Genomic DNA, 17411 nt, shown 5'->3' on the forward strand with positions numbered 1-17411 from the left:
TGCTTCCTTAAAACAAGGGTTTCCAATGTTGGGTCCTCAGATGTTGTAGTCCAAAAACATCTGGGGACCCAGGGTTGGGAATGCCTGCTCTAAAGTATCTTTGCATCATTGGGATTTTTAATGAGTTCCACTTTCTTGTCAGAATAAATTCTCGTTCAGCTGATATTTTGTTTTTTCACTTGGACCTTTATTAAAGCATTTTGAAAAGTGAAAAAAATGGGGATCTCTATAAGTCTGTCCAAGAATCACAGCCAGATTTTTAAATGTTAGGGGGAGAACCTTGGAAATAGGCAAGAAGACATGAAATGTGTTTTCTCTAACCATCTGAGACATCATATTTCATGTCTGTATTATAAGCAGAGTAAAGCTGAATTGCCTTATTTGGTTAAAAAAACCACTATGAGCTAAACGGTAGAGAATAACCAGCCTTTCTTTTGTTATTGCTGCAATATTTATTAATTACATTGTAAGACATTTTCACACTGGTTTTCACACCAGACTGATGCTACTGATTTTTGAAACCAAATATTGTAAGAATCAGTTTAGAAAGAAAGTTCATAACCTCTGTTTAGATTTAAAAAGGGCTACAACGTTTGTGTGATTCTTACAGTGTAAAAACCCTGATGCTTCAAAAGTGTTTAATAAAAATGACATTTCAATGCAGTGAATGTCTCCAAAGTCCTTTAAAAACAAACACTGGAACAGTCAATGCACACACTGAATTCACTTTGAAGGGTGGATCATTGCTCAAAGGCCATTCGTCCCCCCCTCTCCTAAGGGTGCTATGCTTGTCCCTGCTACATTACAGTTATATAAAGCTAAGTGGCTTCCCAGATACTCTATGGAGTCCCTGTTTGGATTACAGGGATGTCCCCATCTTTGGAAAGGGCGCAGGGAAATTTCCTGAGCTCCACTTTGGGACCACCTAGATGTGTGGCAGGGGTGTTGCTGTATTTGAAAGTCTGATTAAGCTCCTTGTTGAGATGGAGATATACTAAACATTATTAGCTCTGTTTGGGCTCTGGTGCCTTTCCCATTTAATTTGTCTCACTGACTCTAGCTGACCCTTTTGTTTCATCTTGGAAGAAGGCCTTGTCCAAGAAAATTTATATGCTGGGGTTTCCCACCACCATGTTGCTCGGGATGAATGGTGGCCATGCTAGAGTGACAATTAAACAAAGCAGGAGTGTAACTATAATAGGTCAAGGGGAGACAGTTGTCTGGGGGCCCACTGCCTTGGGCCCCCCCCGAGGAAAGTCACATGACTGACTCCTCCAGCTGCGCACCCGCCCGGGCTTCTTTCAGTTGTATTCATCCTCTGAAATTGATGTGAGTGTTAAGATCTGGAGGTATCAGAACATTCAGCCTCATTTAAGATTTCTTTACTTCATGAACTGAGCTTCAGTGGGGCGGAGGGCATTTTAAAATCTTGTCTCTGGGCCCACTCCAACCTTGCTACGCCCCTGAAACAAAGGATTGTAGACACTAATAGACCAGCTATGTTAGCTTTAGCCCATCAAGCTTGCTAACTACTGGTATTTGGATTGCGCTTTCCTAATCCAAATGAATGTGCCCCCGTTTAGGAATTCTTTCAATTTGAATGTACAGTAAGGCTCTTTCTTTGGTCAGGTCTAATGTTATGCTATTCAAATATTAGGCTGTTTTAAAGCTATTGCAGTGTCCCAAAGCTTCTATCCATGTGTCTCAGGTGAGACTGAATCCCTGGTTCATATTCTTTTTTAAAATAGTAGATTTTTAAAATAGTAGATATGGGCAGGAGGGGGAATGTGGTGTTCCCATGCATTAGAACATTGCCTGGGAGACCTGATGAACGTTTACTTATTTTCTGTGGGGCTGACTCTTCCCTTACACTGTTAGTGGCAAAACTATTACATTTTGTGATTAAAATGAGATCTTTCCTAATGGGAATTGACCGATATCTGTTCTGGAGCCATGGTTCTTTGAACTGGATATGGTCAATGGACTAATAAAATCTGATGACTGATTGACATTGAACTTACAACCTCCCTTTTAGCTGTTCTCTTCTTAAATAAAGGGGTTAACTTTATAGGCAAAATGTAGTCCCTCGACAATTGTTCTGTGCATTAAAGAATAATTCCTGAGGCTCATTCGACACATTATGCAGAGGCAAACCCATGGTTGGCAGTCACCATATGCAAGAGCAGCAGCCAACAAGACTGAAGAAACATGTATGTAATGTTATGGGAATCTGGAGGGGGCCAAGCGGAGGCATTTTCCACCTTCCAGATTGACCCTTCACCTTTCCCAGCACCCTTTCCCCCAACTCCCCAAAGGCAACAAAGGGGGCAGGCAGTGCTTGCAGGCAGTGCTTGATGCACTGGGCACTGCAGCCAGTGAGTGTGGCAGGGAGGCAGCTGAGCTAACTCTATCTCCAGTGGCTCGGCTTTGCAGGAGGAAGGGAAGCAAGGAGGAAGGGAGGGAGGGAGGACATGCTGCTTGCCATGCCTCAGACCCAGAAACTGGCAGCAGTGTCAGGAGCTCCAGTACAGGGAGAGGGGTGCCACCTTCAGACATAAAATGGAACCCCAAGTCCAATGAACCAGCCCATCTGTATTTGAATGAAACAGAGAGCTCCCTCTCTACAGTCTCGCTGAGTGCAGACCGGAGGGGGAACTGGTTGCCAGGGAGTTGAAGGAGAACCAGCATGGCTTCTGCAAGGGAAAGTCTTGCCTCACTAACTTTTTGAAGTTCTTTGAGAGTGTCAACAGGCATGTGGATAAAGGTGATCCGGTTGACATAGAATATTTGGACTTCCAAAAAGCTATTGATAAAGTTCCCCACCAAAGGCTCTTGAGTAAACTGAGCAGTCATGGAATAAGGGGACAGGTTCGTGTGTGGATCGGTAACTGATTGAAGGACAGGAAACAGAGACTGGGAATAAATGGACAGTTTTCACAATGGAGGGAAGTGGGGTCCCCCAGGGATTGATATTGGGACCAGTGCTCACTTGTTCATAAACGATCTAGAAGTTGGGGTGACCAGTGAAGTGCCTGAATTTTCAGACGACACTAAACTATTTAGGGTAGTGAAATCCACAATAGATTTTGAGGCGCTCCAAAAAGATATCTCCAATCTTGGGGTGTGGATGACAAAATGGCAAATGCAGTTCAGTGTAAGCAAGTGAAAAGTGATGCACAGCACACTGGGGCAAAAAAATAAATAAATCCAACTTCACAGATACACTGATGGGATTTGAGCTGTCGGTGACTGACCAGGAGAGAGATCTTGGGGTCGTGGTAGACAGCTCATTGAAAGTGTTGACTCAGTGTGCGGCAGTTGTGAAAAAGGCTAATTCCATGCTAGGAATCATTAGGAAGGGGATTGAAAATAAAAATGCTAATATTATAATGCCTTTCTTTATACAAATCCATGGTACAGCCACATCTGGAGTATTGCATACAGTTCTGGTCAATGTATCTTAAGAAGGATACTGTAGAACTGGAAAAGGTGCAGAGAGGGCAACCAAGATGATCAGGGACCTGGAGCACCTTCCTTATGAGGCTGGGCTACAGCATCGGGGGCTCTTTACCTTGGAAAAGAGGCGACTAAGGGGAGATATGATCGAGGTGTATAAAATTATGCATGGAGTGGAGAGGGTGGACAGAGAGAATTTTCTCTCTCTAGAACCAGGTGTAACCACATGAAACTGAAGGTCAAACTGAAGGTCAATTTTGGGCGCCAACAAGAGGCAGTACTTTTTCACACAGCGCATAATTAATCTATGGAATTAATCTATGGATTTTTTTGCCATGGGATGTGGTGACAGCCACCAGCTTGGATGGCTTTAAAATAGGCTTAGAAAGATTCATGTTTGAAAAGTCTATCAATGACTACTAGTCTGGTGGCTGTGGGCCATCCCCAGCCTCAGAGGCATGATGCCTCTCAATACCAGTTGCAGGGGAGCAACAGCAGGAGAGAGGGCATGCACATACCTCTTGCCTGTAGGCTACTCAGAGGCATCTGGTGGACCACTGTGTGAAACATGATGCTGGACTAAATGGGCCTTGTGCCTGTTCCAGCCTGTTCTTGGGTTCTTATGATCTTATGGTCTAATATTCTTATTTTCTTATGAAGGACAGCCCCAGCAGCCAGTAGCAGCCAGAAAGAGGGAGGAGCTTCCTCCCTCAACTCTGGTTGCAGAAGGGGGAGACTGTGGTGCTAATGTTCAGACATAACACAGAACTGGAGGTCCAGGTAGTGGAGCGTATTACAAATTGAAGGTACAAAAGGCCAGAGGGGAAAACCATGGGTACATTTCTTCATGAAACTGTGGTTGCCTGCATTTGGACATACAGTTTCAGAAACTGGAGGTCTCCTCACCTCCTGTTTCGTGTTATGTGCAAATGTGGCCACAGAATCCTTGTAGCCTTTGCTCCCCCACCCCACCTCCAGAAAAAGTCATTGCAGAGAGTTCTGTGGACACCCATGAATACTGTTCAGATGTTCATCTGAACTCACATAGAAAAAGTAGGACCAGGCCCTCATGCCTTCTGGCCCCATCCTCTACAGATATTCTCCATAATGTCTGAAAAAACATATGGATTTCCAAACTATGTGCATGTAGGATCTGTCCCTATAGCTGAGAACACTTCAACAGGCAGGGTTCCTGATCAAATGAATTAAGCCTAAGTATGTACCATTCATATGTACATAGGCTCTTTTCGATATTATTGATCTAATTATTAGACAGGAGCTGGGATTGGCTGCTGTGAATTTTCTCATAGAGTAATGACATCAGGGTATGGAGTTGTACTATACATTAAGGAGGGCAATGGGGTAGAACTTGAAATGGGCTGTGATTTTACAAGCCCCCTGATTTTTGTAACACACAGTTCTGTTCTTGAGAGTATACCTAAACATTTAAATGTGTGAAGTATCTCAGGGAAGTGTATGTTTTATAAAATTTATAGTAAAGATGATGACTTTTGACACTAATTCAAAGATGGCTGGAAATCTGTGAATGGGAAGAAGTTTTTATATATACTAATAAAACAATTTATGTTACTTCCCATAGGACCAGATGTAGCATGGGACCCTTGGCAGTGCCTGCCCTATACCCTCTCAGGAGCAGATTGGGAACCCAAATGATGACCAGGCTAAGAAACAGAAGCGGCTCTGTATATGTGACTGAGATCTTTCTCGCCCTCCTTCCTTTAATGACAGCCCTCTTGCCTTGCCTTCCTGCCAATACAAAGCCTTATCCATCCAGCCAATCAGCCTGGATAACAGCATGACTGTCAGAAGTGGCCTATTGCTTTCTTTCTCTTTGTTTCCCACCAGACTTGTTCTGTGGTTAATCTGAGCTGGAGGATCTTGCTCTCCTACTGTGGAATTTACTTATATAAATTCTAGGGATGTGCGAAACGTTTCGGGCACAAAAAGTTTTGTTCTCGAAACGAGTGTTTTGTAGACAAGACAAAACGCCCATTTTCCAAATCCAAAAGTTTTGTACACAAAACAAAATGTCCCTGTTTCAGCTACAAAACATTTTGTTGTTTCGGACCTCCGTTTTGTGGTGATCTCTGAGTAAGTCTCCATTTTGTGTTTGACATCCCTTTGAATTTCCCGCCCTTCCAGCCTTGCAGTCGGTGACTTAAAGCATGGTTTGACCTGCTGTCGATTCCCTCCTTGTTCCCCATTGGCTCTTTTGCCTCTTGCCACGCTTTACTGACCCCACATTGGCCAGGGGAAGGATCGAAGAAGGGGCAAGGGTGGGGAGGAGTTCATGGAGGGGTTTTCAATTCATTCAACAAGTTAGTTACTCATTCGCCATTCTGCCTTTCTGCCTCATTGAAGAGAGAGAGAGAGGGAACTAGTTTGCATTGCATAGCATGCCTCAAGTTGCCATGATGATGCCATGCCATTGCCTATGCCTGCCTGCCTTGTTGCCAGCCTGAGCCCAGCCTGCCAATCTGCTATGGCTACTGCATGCCAGCCTAGAATGGATTTATCTGCTGCACTGCTTTTTTGTTCCAGAAGAATTTTTTTTTAAAGCCTTGAGAGATGCCATGTCATTGCCTATGCCTGCCTTGTTGCCAGCCTGAGCCCAGCCTGTAGATTCTCTGGTAGCATATGAGATTTTCAATGACAAACCATGAATCCACTCTCATATGCTACCAGAGAATCTACACTCAAAACATCTCAGAAACAACAGAACCCAGTAACCCATGGGTTAGCAACCCATGGGGGTGGTTGGCACCCTATGTGCTCTACACCACCACTTGCTCTGGGCTACCCCGGTGCCCCCCAAGTGCAGTTATGGGGCTGCAGAAACCTCCATCCTCCTTTGGGGAAGAACCTTAAAGACCCGTAAATTCCATTAAATCTTTAAAAATCTGCCCTCTGTCCAATTCCTTTGAAATAACTCTGGCAGCTTCCTTGCCCCCACTGGGCACTACCACTCACCCTACTCTGCTCTGGGCCACCCCCTTACCCCCTGATGTGAAGCTGTACTTTTGCTGAAACCGCCATTCTTCCCTATGGGAAAAATCTTAAACTTCAAAAATTCTCAAAAAATTAGCCCTTTGCCCAATTCCTTTGAAATTTGAGTGGTAGCTTCCTCCCATTGGGAGATACCACCTCCACCCACTAGTTTTGCCCTGGGGCCGTTTTTAAAAAATCGAAAACATTTTGGATTCAGATTTTGCAATTTCGAACAAAGAACAAAATTGGGGTGTTTTGGATTTGGGCCAAAAACAAAACAGAAAAAATCCAAAACGCACGACACTAATAAATTCTGTTGAGTAGCCCCAGCATCAGCTGCCCTCAACAAGCCCTTCGAGGGGACTTGGTATCATACATGTCCAATCCACCCTGAAATACCATTCCCTTCTCCAGCTATTTTCTTCTCCTCAGCACCAGGACTTTGAATTGCTTCTCAGCCTTCTCTCATCTTTCCTCAAACATTTCCCAGACACATTTCCTCTCTCCAAGGCCACCCAGCTCATCTTGCCCTGTTTTACTACTGCTCCTGGGGATACTGCAGGACTGATATCAGTGATAGGTTTTCCATTAATTCAGCAGTTAGGACAGCACTGAGATGATATAGCATTTAGAAGATCAGTTTAACTTGGAGAAACATTCAGTGTTTTAATCTATTGCCATTTATACACAGTGAGTAGCTGGTGTTAGTAGAAACATGTCAATTCCTGCTCAGTGTGTGGGATGGCAGAGCTGGATTCTGTCTCAGGGAAGATTATGTGAAATCTGATGTACAACACAATCCTGTTCAAACTGCAGTGTTTATGAAATAAAAGGGGCCATTTATGTGACCGAGCCCAGTAATGACTTGCTGGTCAGGTATTCACAGCTGGGACTATAAAGTTAATGTATTTCATAAGCAGTTTCAGGGAACTGCTTTGAGATAGTTCCTACTGTCTGGGTTCCCCCTGCCCCCCCTGCCCTTGTATAGAAAGATTTTTAGAAATAAACGGTAAACAAAACAAAGCTCACATACAAAAGGTATTTCCACACATGAGGCTAAAAGCAGATTTTGCCTAACTCAGTTTGGAATGTTAGTATAAAACCTACCTTGACCATGACATACGTTCCAATCGCAAATGCCTCTCTTCTGCTTTCTATTCCACATTAAAAACAATTACATATATACATATCTAGAGAATTTAATTTCCCTTTTCTTCCTTTGAAGAATATCATGATAACATTAAGATTTAGGAGCCCTTTCATATGGCTCATAGTAGACCCAGACTGGCCTGCCTTGGAATATCCCAGGGCCAAATTGGTGCTGTTTGCATCCATTATCCATGTAATGTTGATGGGTGGATACGCAGGGTTGCCAGAACCTAAGGGGTATACTTGTGGGTCAAATGGGCCGTAAGCCAGTATTTGGCTTTTTAAAAGCCAAATCTGGCCACCTAGGCATACAGCACAATGCAAGCCATGTCAGCAAAGTAGTAGTTCTGAAGTAGTGGACAAGTTTGGGCAATCTTCCTTCTTTTCTAGAATGATGTTCTACTACTGCCTACCACCGAATGCCTATTGGACAATGGATTAGCTGGTATCACATTCTAATATAATGGCCTAATTGAACCAAGACCCCCCCAATGAAGACACAAGATACTTAAATGGAATTAAATGGGCCACAACCTTATTCAATCAAATCAAATGAAGAAAAGGAGCATTGGCTCTCCATCCACTACAGTGTGGAAACTCACTATCCACTGAACGCAGTGAATCCAGCGAAGAGAGAACGGGCAATTCTCCTTGGCTCCGACCAGCATCAGCCTTGTAGTTAATGCTGTCATCGTAGCTGACCTGTGTCAAAGCTGCCTGCCTCAAGACCACCCCCCTTAAGTTGTGAAGTCCTTTAATGAGGATGATCCTTTAGCAGTTTGGAGTCAATCCAGGGCCCGCACTCCTTGAGCCATGAAGCCTCTAAGGACTGCCAAGGATTCCTCCTGATGCCAAATGCCTTGCTTTAAGGTGCACACCAAAACTGCACTGCCCATTTTCACCACACTGTGCCTGCCACTGAGAAGAGCCAACCTAGCTTGGCCCCTTCCCCACCCACCCACCATCCAAAATCACCGCCAATCCTCCCCCCAGGTCTCCTCAAAACAGATCACACGCCATGGGCAATAAATGCACCCAATCCCCACGAAACAACTTTGGGACAGGAAAAAACAATGTCAGGGTGTGCTATAAATCCCCTTCCAACTGAAGAAACATACATACCTAACTCCCGATTGACCTTTTTGCGTGTCTTGTCCACCCTGCCAAGTTTCAAAGCACCACGCCGAACTCTGCATTGCAGAAGGTCAGACCACCACACCCTGACATCCAGGATCCAGGCTCTAACAATTGCAATGTCCCCAATTGCCTGATGTATGATGGACAGCCCTGGCCTGTCTCCCAAATCATTCTCCCCCAAGTGGAGCAGGAGAACATCCGGGGGTGAGCTGCTTGCAAGGAATTCCCAGAACATGGGCAAGATATGATAAAAAACCATGCCTCTCCCACTGATCCAAGAGATGGACTCTTGACTACCCAATGTGAACTGCGGCCCCCATCCGGAATTCTGAGCTTGCTTGTGCGCCTAAAATACAATAGAGTGTTCCACTATCAGCACCCTGACAGGCCTCCAGGACAGAGCTGGACCTGCCAAGAGAAAGAACAAGTAAACTGCAAACTTCAACCACTAACAAACTTATCTCTTGTAGGCACTCAAGCCTCTGAACTCCAGGCTCGGAAAACACCAGCCTGGCCGCAGTAGAAGCTTCTTCAATATGGAAAGAGTGCAAAGAAAAGGCCCCCATGGGCCAGCCCCCTTGCTTTAGGGCATGCTGCAGAACAGCCCAGAATTAGTACTGGGTCAAAGGCAAACTGTTGGCATGCCTAAACAGACATCCTAAGGTAGACTCTGCCGTTCAAGGGACACCACTGGGCAGAGTATGAAGCTCGATGCTTGATGAAGGGTGATCAGGTGCTTTCTTCCCTTCTGATCAGTCTTTGAATGATGCAACTTATTATTACTATTGTTTACACAGTCAGACAGGTGTTATTGACTGGTTTGTTTTATCCAGACGTCGAGTCCTTCCCAAGGACGTGGGATGGCTGAATTTTATTGTCATTGTTGTTGCTATTGTTATAGATATCGTTGCAGAATATAGGCTGTTCCCAGTAAAGTTGCTTTTTGTAATTGGCTGATGGTGATTTCTGTGGCCCCTATGGTGTTGAGGTGCTCTTCGAGTTGTTTTGGAATTGCACCTAGGGTGCCAACTACCACTGGGTTTACTTTGATCTTTTTCTGCCACAGCCTTTCAATTTCAATTTGTAGATCTTTTGTGATTTTTTCTATTTCTTTTGTGATTTTTTCTATTTCTTTTTCTTCTATTCTGCTATCCCCTGGTATTGCTATATTGATTATTTTAACTTGTTTTTCTTTCTTCTCAACTACAGTTATATCTGGTGTATTGTGTGGCAGATGTTTGTCTGTTTGTAGTCAGAAGTTCCATAATATTTTTGCATCTCCATTTTAGACATTTTTCAATTTTATGGTCCCACCTTTTTTGCATCTTCATTTTAGACATTTTTCAATTTTATGGTCCCACCAATTTTTGGCTACAGGTAGCTTGTATTTTTGCAGATGTTCCAGTGTATCATCCCTGCTACCTTGTCATGCCTTTGTTTGTAGTCAGTCTGTGCAATCTTTTTACAACAGCTGATTAGGTGGTCCACTGTTACATCTGCTTCTTTACAAAGGCGGCACTTGCTGTTTGTTGTTGATTTTTCGACTTTTGCTCTTATTGCATTTGTTCTTAGTGTCTGTTCTTGTGCAGCCAGTATTAAATTCTCTGTTTCTTTCTTCAACTTGCCATTCTTAAGCCATTGCCAGGTCTTGGTGATATCTGTATTTCCAGTTATATTGTGCAAATATTGACCATGCAGTGGCTTATTTTTCCATTTTTCTGCTCAGTTCTTGACTTTTTCTTCTTCTTCTTCTTCTTCTTCTTCTTCTTCTTCTTCTTCTTCTTCTTCTTCTTCTTCTTCTTCTTCTTCTTTACATTTTATATCCCGCTCTTCCTCCAAGGAGCCCAGAGCAGTGTACTACATGCTTAAGTTTCTCCTCACAACAACCCTGTGAAGTAGGTTAGGCTGAGAGAGAAGTGACTGGCCCAGAGTCACCCAGCTAGCATCATGGCTGAATGGGGATTTGAACTCGGGTCTCCCCGGTCCTAGTCCAGCACTCTAACCACTACACCATGTTGGCTCCTTAATGGTCACATGCTACATAAAGATGGTTAAATCACCCCTTTGGACCACCCAAACCCTGGGGTCTCCCCTGCCTCTGGGAAAAAGCTCAGATGCTCAAAAAGCCCCACAAAAGGCCATGACCATGGTTGCATGAAACAGGAAGACTTCATATTCTGATTCACAAATGGAAGGGATGAGCCCCAGCAAAGCCTCGAAGATATCTGGTATGAAGGGGCGACATGCATCAGGCAAAGGTGGGCAAGCTCAGGACCACCCCTCAAGCATCCAATGGACACAAAAATCTATTGTAGAATCCCACAAAGCCTTGCGCTTTAGAAAAGAAGGCCAAGGCAGCCAGGTATATCTGGCCATCGTGGTGGCAGAAAGACAAGAGGACTTGATTGACCAAAAACTGTATAATGTGCTCGGGTGCGGCGGGCCAGATATCAGCTAACCCTACCTGCGACCTGGTGTTGGAAAAACCTGACCTTCCTATCGTATGCAACCCATGTGCTTGGGGCCAAGGATGCCTAGATTGCCCTGCACACCTCTACATGCCAAGGTTCCATAGCCACGGTGGCATGGGGTCTGGGTGCTGTCTTGCCCTGGGGGTAGCTGATGGAAACACTCTTCCTGTGAATGAAAGAGCACATCCGCAATGCCATTCTGCAATCCTGGTACATGGTGAGCCACCAAAAAAAATATATTGTGGTGAAGGCCCTGCAATACAAATGGCCGAGCTAAGGACATTACCCTGTCAGACCTAGATGTCTGCGTATTGATGCCATGGACCACGGCCATGTTATCACACCAGAACCGCACAGCTGAATTGGTAAAATAGTTGGCCCAGATATGCATGGCCATTACAATAGGGAAACATTCTAGAAAGGTTAGATTCCTGGCGATATCCCATGCTTCCCAGTTACTGGGCCAAGTGGCTGAACACCAATGCCCACTAAATAGACACAAAAGCCAGGACCCCCTGCTGCATATGAGTGTACTTGTAGGTCTGCCTCCAGAAGCTGCTCAGCTCTCCAGAATGACACCCCATTGAAGGAGTCTGATGCCCATACCTGCAGGTTAGTCCTCATGTGAGAGGTAACCCGAATCCTGTGGTGTGGCTCATGGAGGCCGCCAGAGCATTGTACAGGTGCCTAAGAAATGCCCTCCCAGGAGCCACCACCTTACAAGCGAAGTTCAGGTGACCCAAACGGGGACAGCTGGTGGAGGGTGAGCTTCCGAGCATTCATGCACTGGCTATTCTGCTCCTTCAAAACCTCAAGCTTGTCTGCAAGCATCCTGGAACAACCTACTACAGTTTCTAGCTTGATCCCTAGAAACACTAGCCTACTGACGGGGCCCTCAGTTTTTTCTGTGGCCAGGGAGACCCCTAACTCCGTGCAGATTTTTTTCTTAGGAGAAAAAAAAAGCCAATTGGGGGGTGGGAAACCTTTTGGAAAAAAAAATCAGAAGGGGGTAGTGGTGGGAACCTTTAAAAAAAGACAGAGAACTTATGGTGGTAGGAACCTCTTAAAAAAACAGAAGGAGTGAGCAGGGAAACCTTTTCGGGATTTTTTTTGTGGGGGGCAACCTTTTTAAAGGAGAACCTACCAGCCCTTAAAAAAAATTGGGAGAACCTAAAGCAAAAAATTTAAATGTTTTTAAATTTTAAATTTTTTAAAATTAAATTTTAAATTTTTTAACCCTATTTAACTAAAACCCCTTTTAACACAAAAAACCTACCCACCCACTCCACCCACAATAATGTAATAAATAATACAAATACAATGAAAACTAAGCAATCAATAACCTAAACGATGGCGGGTGGAGGGAGGAACCTGTAAAAAGAAAAGAAAAGAAAAAAACCTGCAAAAAAAGAGACAACCTGCAAGAAAGCACACAAAATATCCCTCCCCACACCCAAATGCAAAATTAAGGAGGCTCTATTTTAAACCAACTATGGGGAAAAGGGGACAACAAAAAGTCAGAACTCACCCCTCTTCTTCCAGTATCTTCTGCCCCACACACTGGTCAAAGGAAGCAAGGACAAAAAAGAGACCAGTGGCAGCAGAGGCTGGCACACAGCACAGGGTGGCACAGGCGGGCACAGCCGGGGGCAAGGGGGGGGCAGAATGAGCCGCTTTCCAGTGACTCACCTGCCCAAACCAACAACTTAAAATAAAAACTGAAAATAAATTAAAAGTCTGGCTGGTGGTAAGGCTGTGTGAGAATGGGGGGAAGGAAGAAAAGGGGGTGCTGGAAGGCAGCCACCAAAAGAGAGAGAGAGAAAGAGAGAGAAAGAGAGAGAGGGCCAAGCACAGGAGAGAAAACAAACACAAACAACACACACTTTGGGGTTTAAAGTTTAAAGGGACTGGGACAGAGAAAGAGATAAAGGGAATAACAAACAAACCAGCAATAAGAGAGAGTGAGAGAGCAGAGCGAGGGAGGGAGGGATGCAGGGCAATGCAGCAGGTGGGGTGGCGGGGGAGGGATGGCAGGACGAGGCCCCAGGTAGGCCTGGCCAAACAAAGTGAGGAGGAGGACTGGGCTAGGATGTGGGGGGGGGGGGGAATCAAGCACTTTAAAAAAATCAGAGCAAAAAGGGAGAAGACAAGGGAGGGATGCAGGGCAATGCAGGTGGCATGGGAGTGGGGAGGGCTGGCAGGGCCAGGCCCAATAGCCCCTGGCCAAAAAAGGGATGAGAGAGAGAGAGAGAGCACAGTGGGGCGGGGGGGAAACACAGACTGGGAAAAGGTTTAAAGCAGAGGAGGACAGGGCAGAGAGGGAAGGCAAGGAAGGGAACACAGGGGGTGGAACCAAAAAAGCATCACAGCTAGACTGCAAGGACTCACCAGCAGCTACAGGGAGCACACAGCCCAGAGTCTAGCAGCAACCAACTGCAGCCAGAGAGATTTTTCCAGGCCAGAGGCTTGGGTTTAAATAGGTTTTGAAACTCTCTCCTTTGGGAGCCCCCACCTTTGCACTCCCCCTGGTCAACAGGGTGCCAGCTGTCAAACACTGGCACAGTGCACAGCCTACCAGAGAGCCAGACTCATCTGGACAATCACAGAATCAATAGCTCAGCCAATGTCAGCAAACTGAGCAAAACAAGTCTCACAAAATGGAGGACATACGAACTGAGCAAAACAAGTCTCACAAAATGGAGTACAGACCTGAAATGGACCCTAGGAGCTTCAAACTGGTTCGAACCGGTCCAAATTCAAACCAGGGCCAGTTCAATTCGAACTCGGACCAGCAGGGCAAAACCAGGGCCCAGTTCGGTTTGAGTTTGAACTGTCAAACTGAACCGGTTTGAATTTGAACTGGTTTGCACATCCCTAATCTGCACATCATTTTCTTGAATTTTCTAAAAATAATTGCAAAACTTCATATAACTCATAATTTGGGCAGGTAAATGCCTGTTTTTGAGCTGTTTCTGGAAATCTTGGCTAGAAATGGGTTCCTGCTATTGCAAAGATTAATGTTAAGGAATTATTTGGTTTCCATCATTGCAGAATATTTATGCATACAAATGGGGAAAAATCCTATCAATAGTAATCAAGATGCACATGAAGCTAAGAAAATAAACATATAATCTGTCAAATACAATTGTGCATGTAAACTGTTTAAATATATTTATTTATTTATTCATCATATTTTTATGCCACCTGATATGTAACTCTATAGGCGGTGTACAACATTTAAAATATTTACAAGTCACAAACTAAAATACATGACAATAAAAACAATAAAATAAAATAATTATTAAAACAAGTTTTAAAAATTAATTCTAATTAAAAGCCTGAGAAAACCCAAGAGTCTTGTTTTTCCTGAAAACAAACAGAGAAGGAGATGCTCTTATTTCAGCATGGAACTTATTCCAGAGCCCTGAGGCAGCCCCAGAGAAAGCCCCAGAGAAAGATATAGGACTAGGCCCATCCAGCATTGCTTGGATATGAAGTTGGATCTTCTGCAGCTGGATCATTCTTTTGAGGCTCAAACTGCACACTGTGTTAATAATGTAGTGTCCCTTCTGCATTTCATTTTATTTCATTTTTTAAAAAACTTAAAGCAGCTGCTCGTGCTGCAGTCTCTAGTGGGAGACCAACATCTGGCGGAGAAGGGCATCTTAATCCTTTTCTTTCTGCTGCTTTCCCACATCCAAATTGCCCCTGCCCCACAAGCTGCTTTTCTCTCACAGAGATAAAAGCAGCCGGGGGCAGGGGGTGGGGGTGGGGACATGATTTGAAGGTGGGAAACTGTCAGTGAATAAAATATTAAGATGTTCTTCCATCCAAACAACACAATGGCCAAAGGCTGGGGATTATGGGAGCTGAAATCCAGCAACATCCAGTGACCCAAGTTTGAGAACTCCTGCTTTTGCTAAAGAAAAAAAAAAATGTTCGTGGAGGGCAACTATAGTTGATCAAAACCAGGCATTATGTGACCATGTGCTTGGATTTCTTTCAGAAGTTCTGGTCTTGTTCAAAGATTACTCATTTCTACGGACACTGCTGCTATATCAACTATATCCAAAATCAGTCCATTGTTGCCACCAGCTGGAAAGCCCTTCCCTGTGTCGCTATGTAACCCCACTCCCCCGCCCCCCAACCACAGGCACAGTATTTGTCTGAAGAGTACCTGTCAGTACCTGGGGAGAGATAAGGAATGCTGTGTGCTTTCCGAGGGGGGATTTCCCCCTAGATACAGTTGTCTCTTCAGTCAAATGCTGTACATGTGGTCAGTGAGGAAGGTGGGGCTTGCAGTTGATAAGTGCGTACACTGTAGTACAGGGATTCTCAACACTGGGCCCCAGATGTTGTTGGACTTCAACTCCCATAATCCCCAGCCCCTATGGCCTTTGGTTGGGGTTTATGGGAGTTGAAGTCCAAGAACATCTGGGAGCCAATGTTGAGAATCCTTGCTGTAGTATTACACTTGTGTCGTTTGCAGCTGCACCTAGGGCTGCTGTCTTTTAACATGGCAAAATTATGAGCAGCCCATTGCTGTTGACTGGGGCAAAACAGGTAGGACATGGGGACTAGAGTTTCTGGAAAAGACACACTCACATGGAAAACTGAAATTAATTGGGTGGGGTCAGTTATGGATCAGAATCTGAAACAAAGTGCTACCCTTGGCCTGGACTGTGTCCTGTCCAGCAATCTCTCTATCCCCCGCTCCTATATGTGTGGAATGAGTTTTGTTCTGGGCGGCAGTATCAATATGCGTGTGTGCACATGCATTCGGAGTGGGGCCTTCCTGATTCAACCTGAGTGGGATCTAAAATTAACTGAGTGGACGTCAAAATACATGTGAGTGCAAACCTTAGAGGGAACACTGGTACTGTCCTGAAATCAGGAACCCACAAGGGGAGGTAAGGCCAGGCAAGGAAGTTGGGGCGATAGCATCCAGCTTGCTCTGACAAGGGCCAGAGGTAGAATGAGATCTTAAATGCCTCAAGTTTCACTCCCAGGCTCCTTCTTCCTGCCTGGAGAACAAAGAAATTTGAAGGGGCACTCCCGTGGCTTGGATTTTAGCACTTCTCATCCACCAGGTTATTCCATCCTGATCCTTTTGCACAGGCTTGGGGGAGCATAAGTTATGTGGTGAGAAAGAGGCCAGTTCATGGTGAGGGACCTGGGCTCAAGCAAAATGTGTACTGGTTCTTGGGCCTCTTGTTCCAAGGTCTTTGCTCTATCTCTTTTTCTGAAATCTTTCACCCCCAAATCTCTGTCCCCTATTCTAGCACTATAATATTGTAAATGTGTATTAGGGGCAATCTAAGTCATTACCAGAGAGTCTGCCAACCCCTTATGGCAAGACCATTTTCCAGCTAATTTGTTAGGTGCTAATCCTCACTTTAATCACCCTATTCCTTCATTCTATACCCTATTACCCCTCAATAAAGCAACTCTTTGTTTTCAAGTCATGTATCTATGTTCCTTTGTTTTCTTCCCATGCATCCATCCGAGATCTACTTTCCCTAGTACTTTAAGGTTAACATAGCTGTATACTGGTTTGCACCCATTTGAAGCTAATTTCCCCCATTTTGAGCAATAGTCATGAAGTGTGGTTACTTACTACCATATTTCGGGAAAAACCTGGTTAACATATCTCTGCTCTTCCAGGTGTCTTTCAGTCAAGAGTTCTGGAAGATGGCAAGACAATATATGGGTTGCAACATCACAGGCAGTTCCATATGATATGATCCAACATCAGCAGAGGTGGACTAAGCTCTTAAAGACCTCTGAGCTCCTGGACTTCACCTCCCTGCCTGGAGAGTGGAAGCCTTAAAGGGACAGCCTTCTGGAGTCTGGCCCTCCTCCTCCTCCTGCTTTATCCTGCCTAGCTTGTTGCCAACATTGGCATGGCAATATCAGAGAGTGCAACAGTGTGGAAGGGCCCAGCTCTTCAAGGGTCTTGGGTTCTGGGGGTGCTGCTTGAGAAGCTCAGGCTTTGAGGATGCTGTGGGGTTTTTTTGGGGGGGGGCTCCAGTATCGAGGTTCTTTCATGCTGCAGCCCAGTGTCAAAGCAAAGGGCTGGATCTAGTGGTGGTCCTGCCTCCTAGGGTCACTAGTCTGGGAAGGGGTCATGATACTGGAGTCCCCCAGCTAGCAGGTTCAGGCTCCAGTCTGGTGTCAGGGCTTGGGGCT

General features: G+C 44.9%; 1 protein-coding gene across 5 annotated transcripts in view; it reads right to left on the minus strand.

The window, feature by feature from the left end:
• Nucleotides 1-17411, minus strand: part of ANO1 (anoctamin 1) — a 272685-nt gene that overhangs the window by 225178 nt on the left and 30096 nt on the right. The window contains exons 1-2 of one of the 5 annotated variants that reach the window (XM_053265860.1): nt 13611-13634; nt 12751-12782 (exon numbers count right to left, since the gene is read on the minus strand). The exons of 3 other annotated variants lie outside the window; for them this stretch is intronic. The gene's annotated coding sequence lies outside the window, so the exon portion shown is untranslated. Of the gene's footprint in view, nt 1-12750; nt 13237-13610; nt 13635-17411 lie in introns of those variants that run through there. One more of the 5 variants, XM_053265850.1, reaches the window with a different exon arrangement.

Source organism: Hemicordylus capensis, chromosome 1 (genome assembly GCF_027244095.1).
Source record: "Hemicordylus capensis ecotype Gifberg chromosome 1, rHemCap1.1.pri, whole genome shotgun sequence".
Taxonomy (NCBI): domain Eukaryota; kingdom Metazoa; phylum Chordata; class Lepidosauria; order Squamata; family Cordylidae; genus Hemicordylus; species Hemicordylus capensis.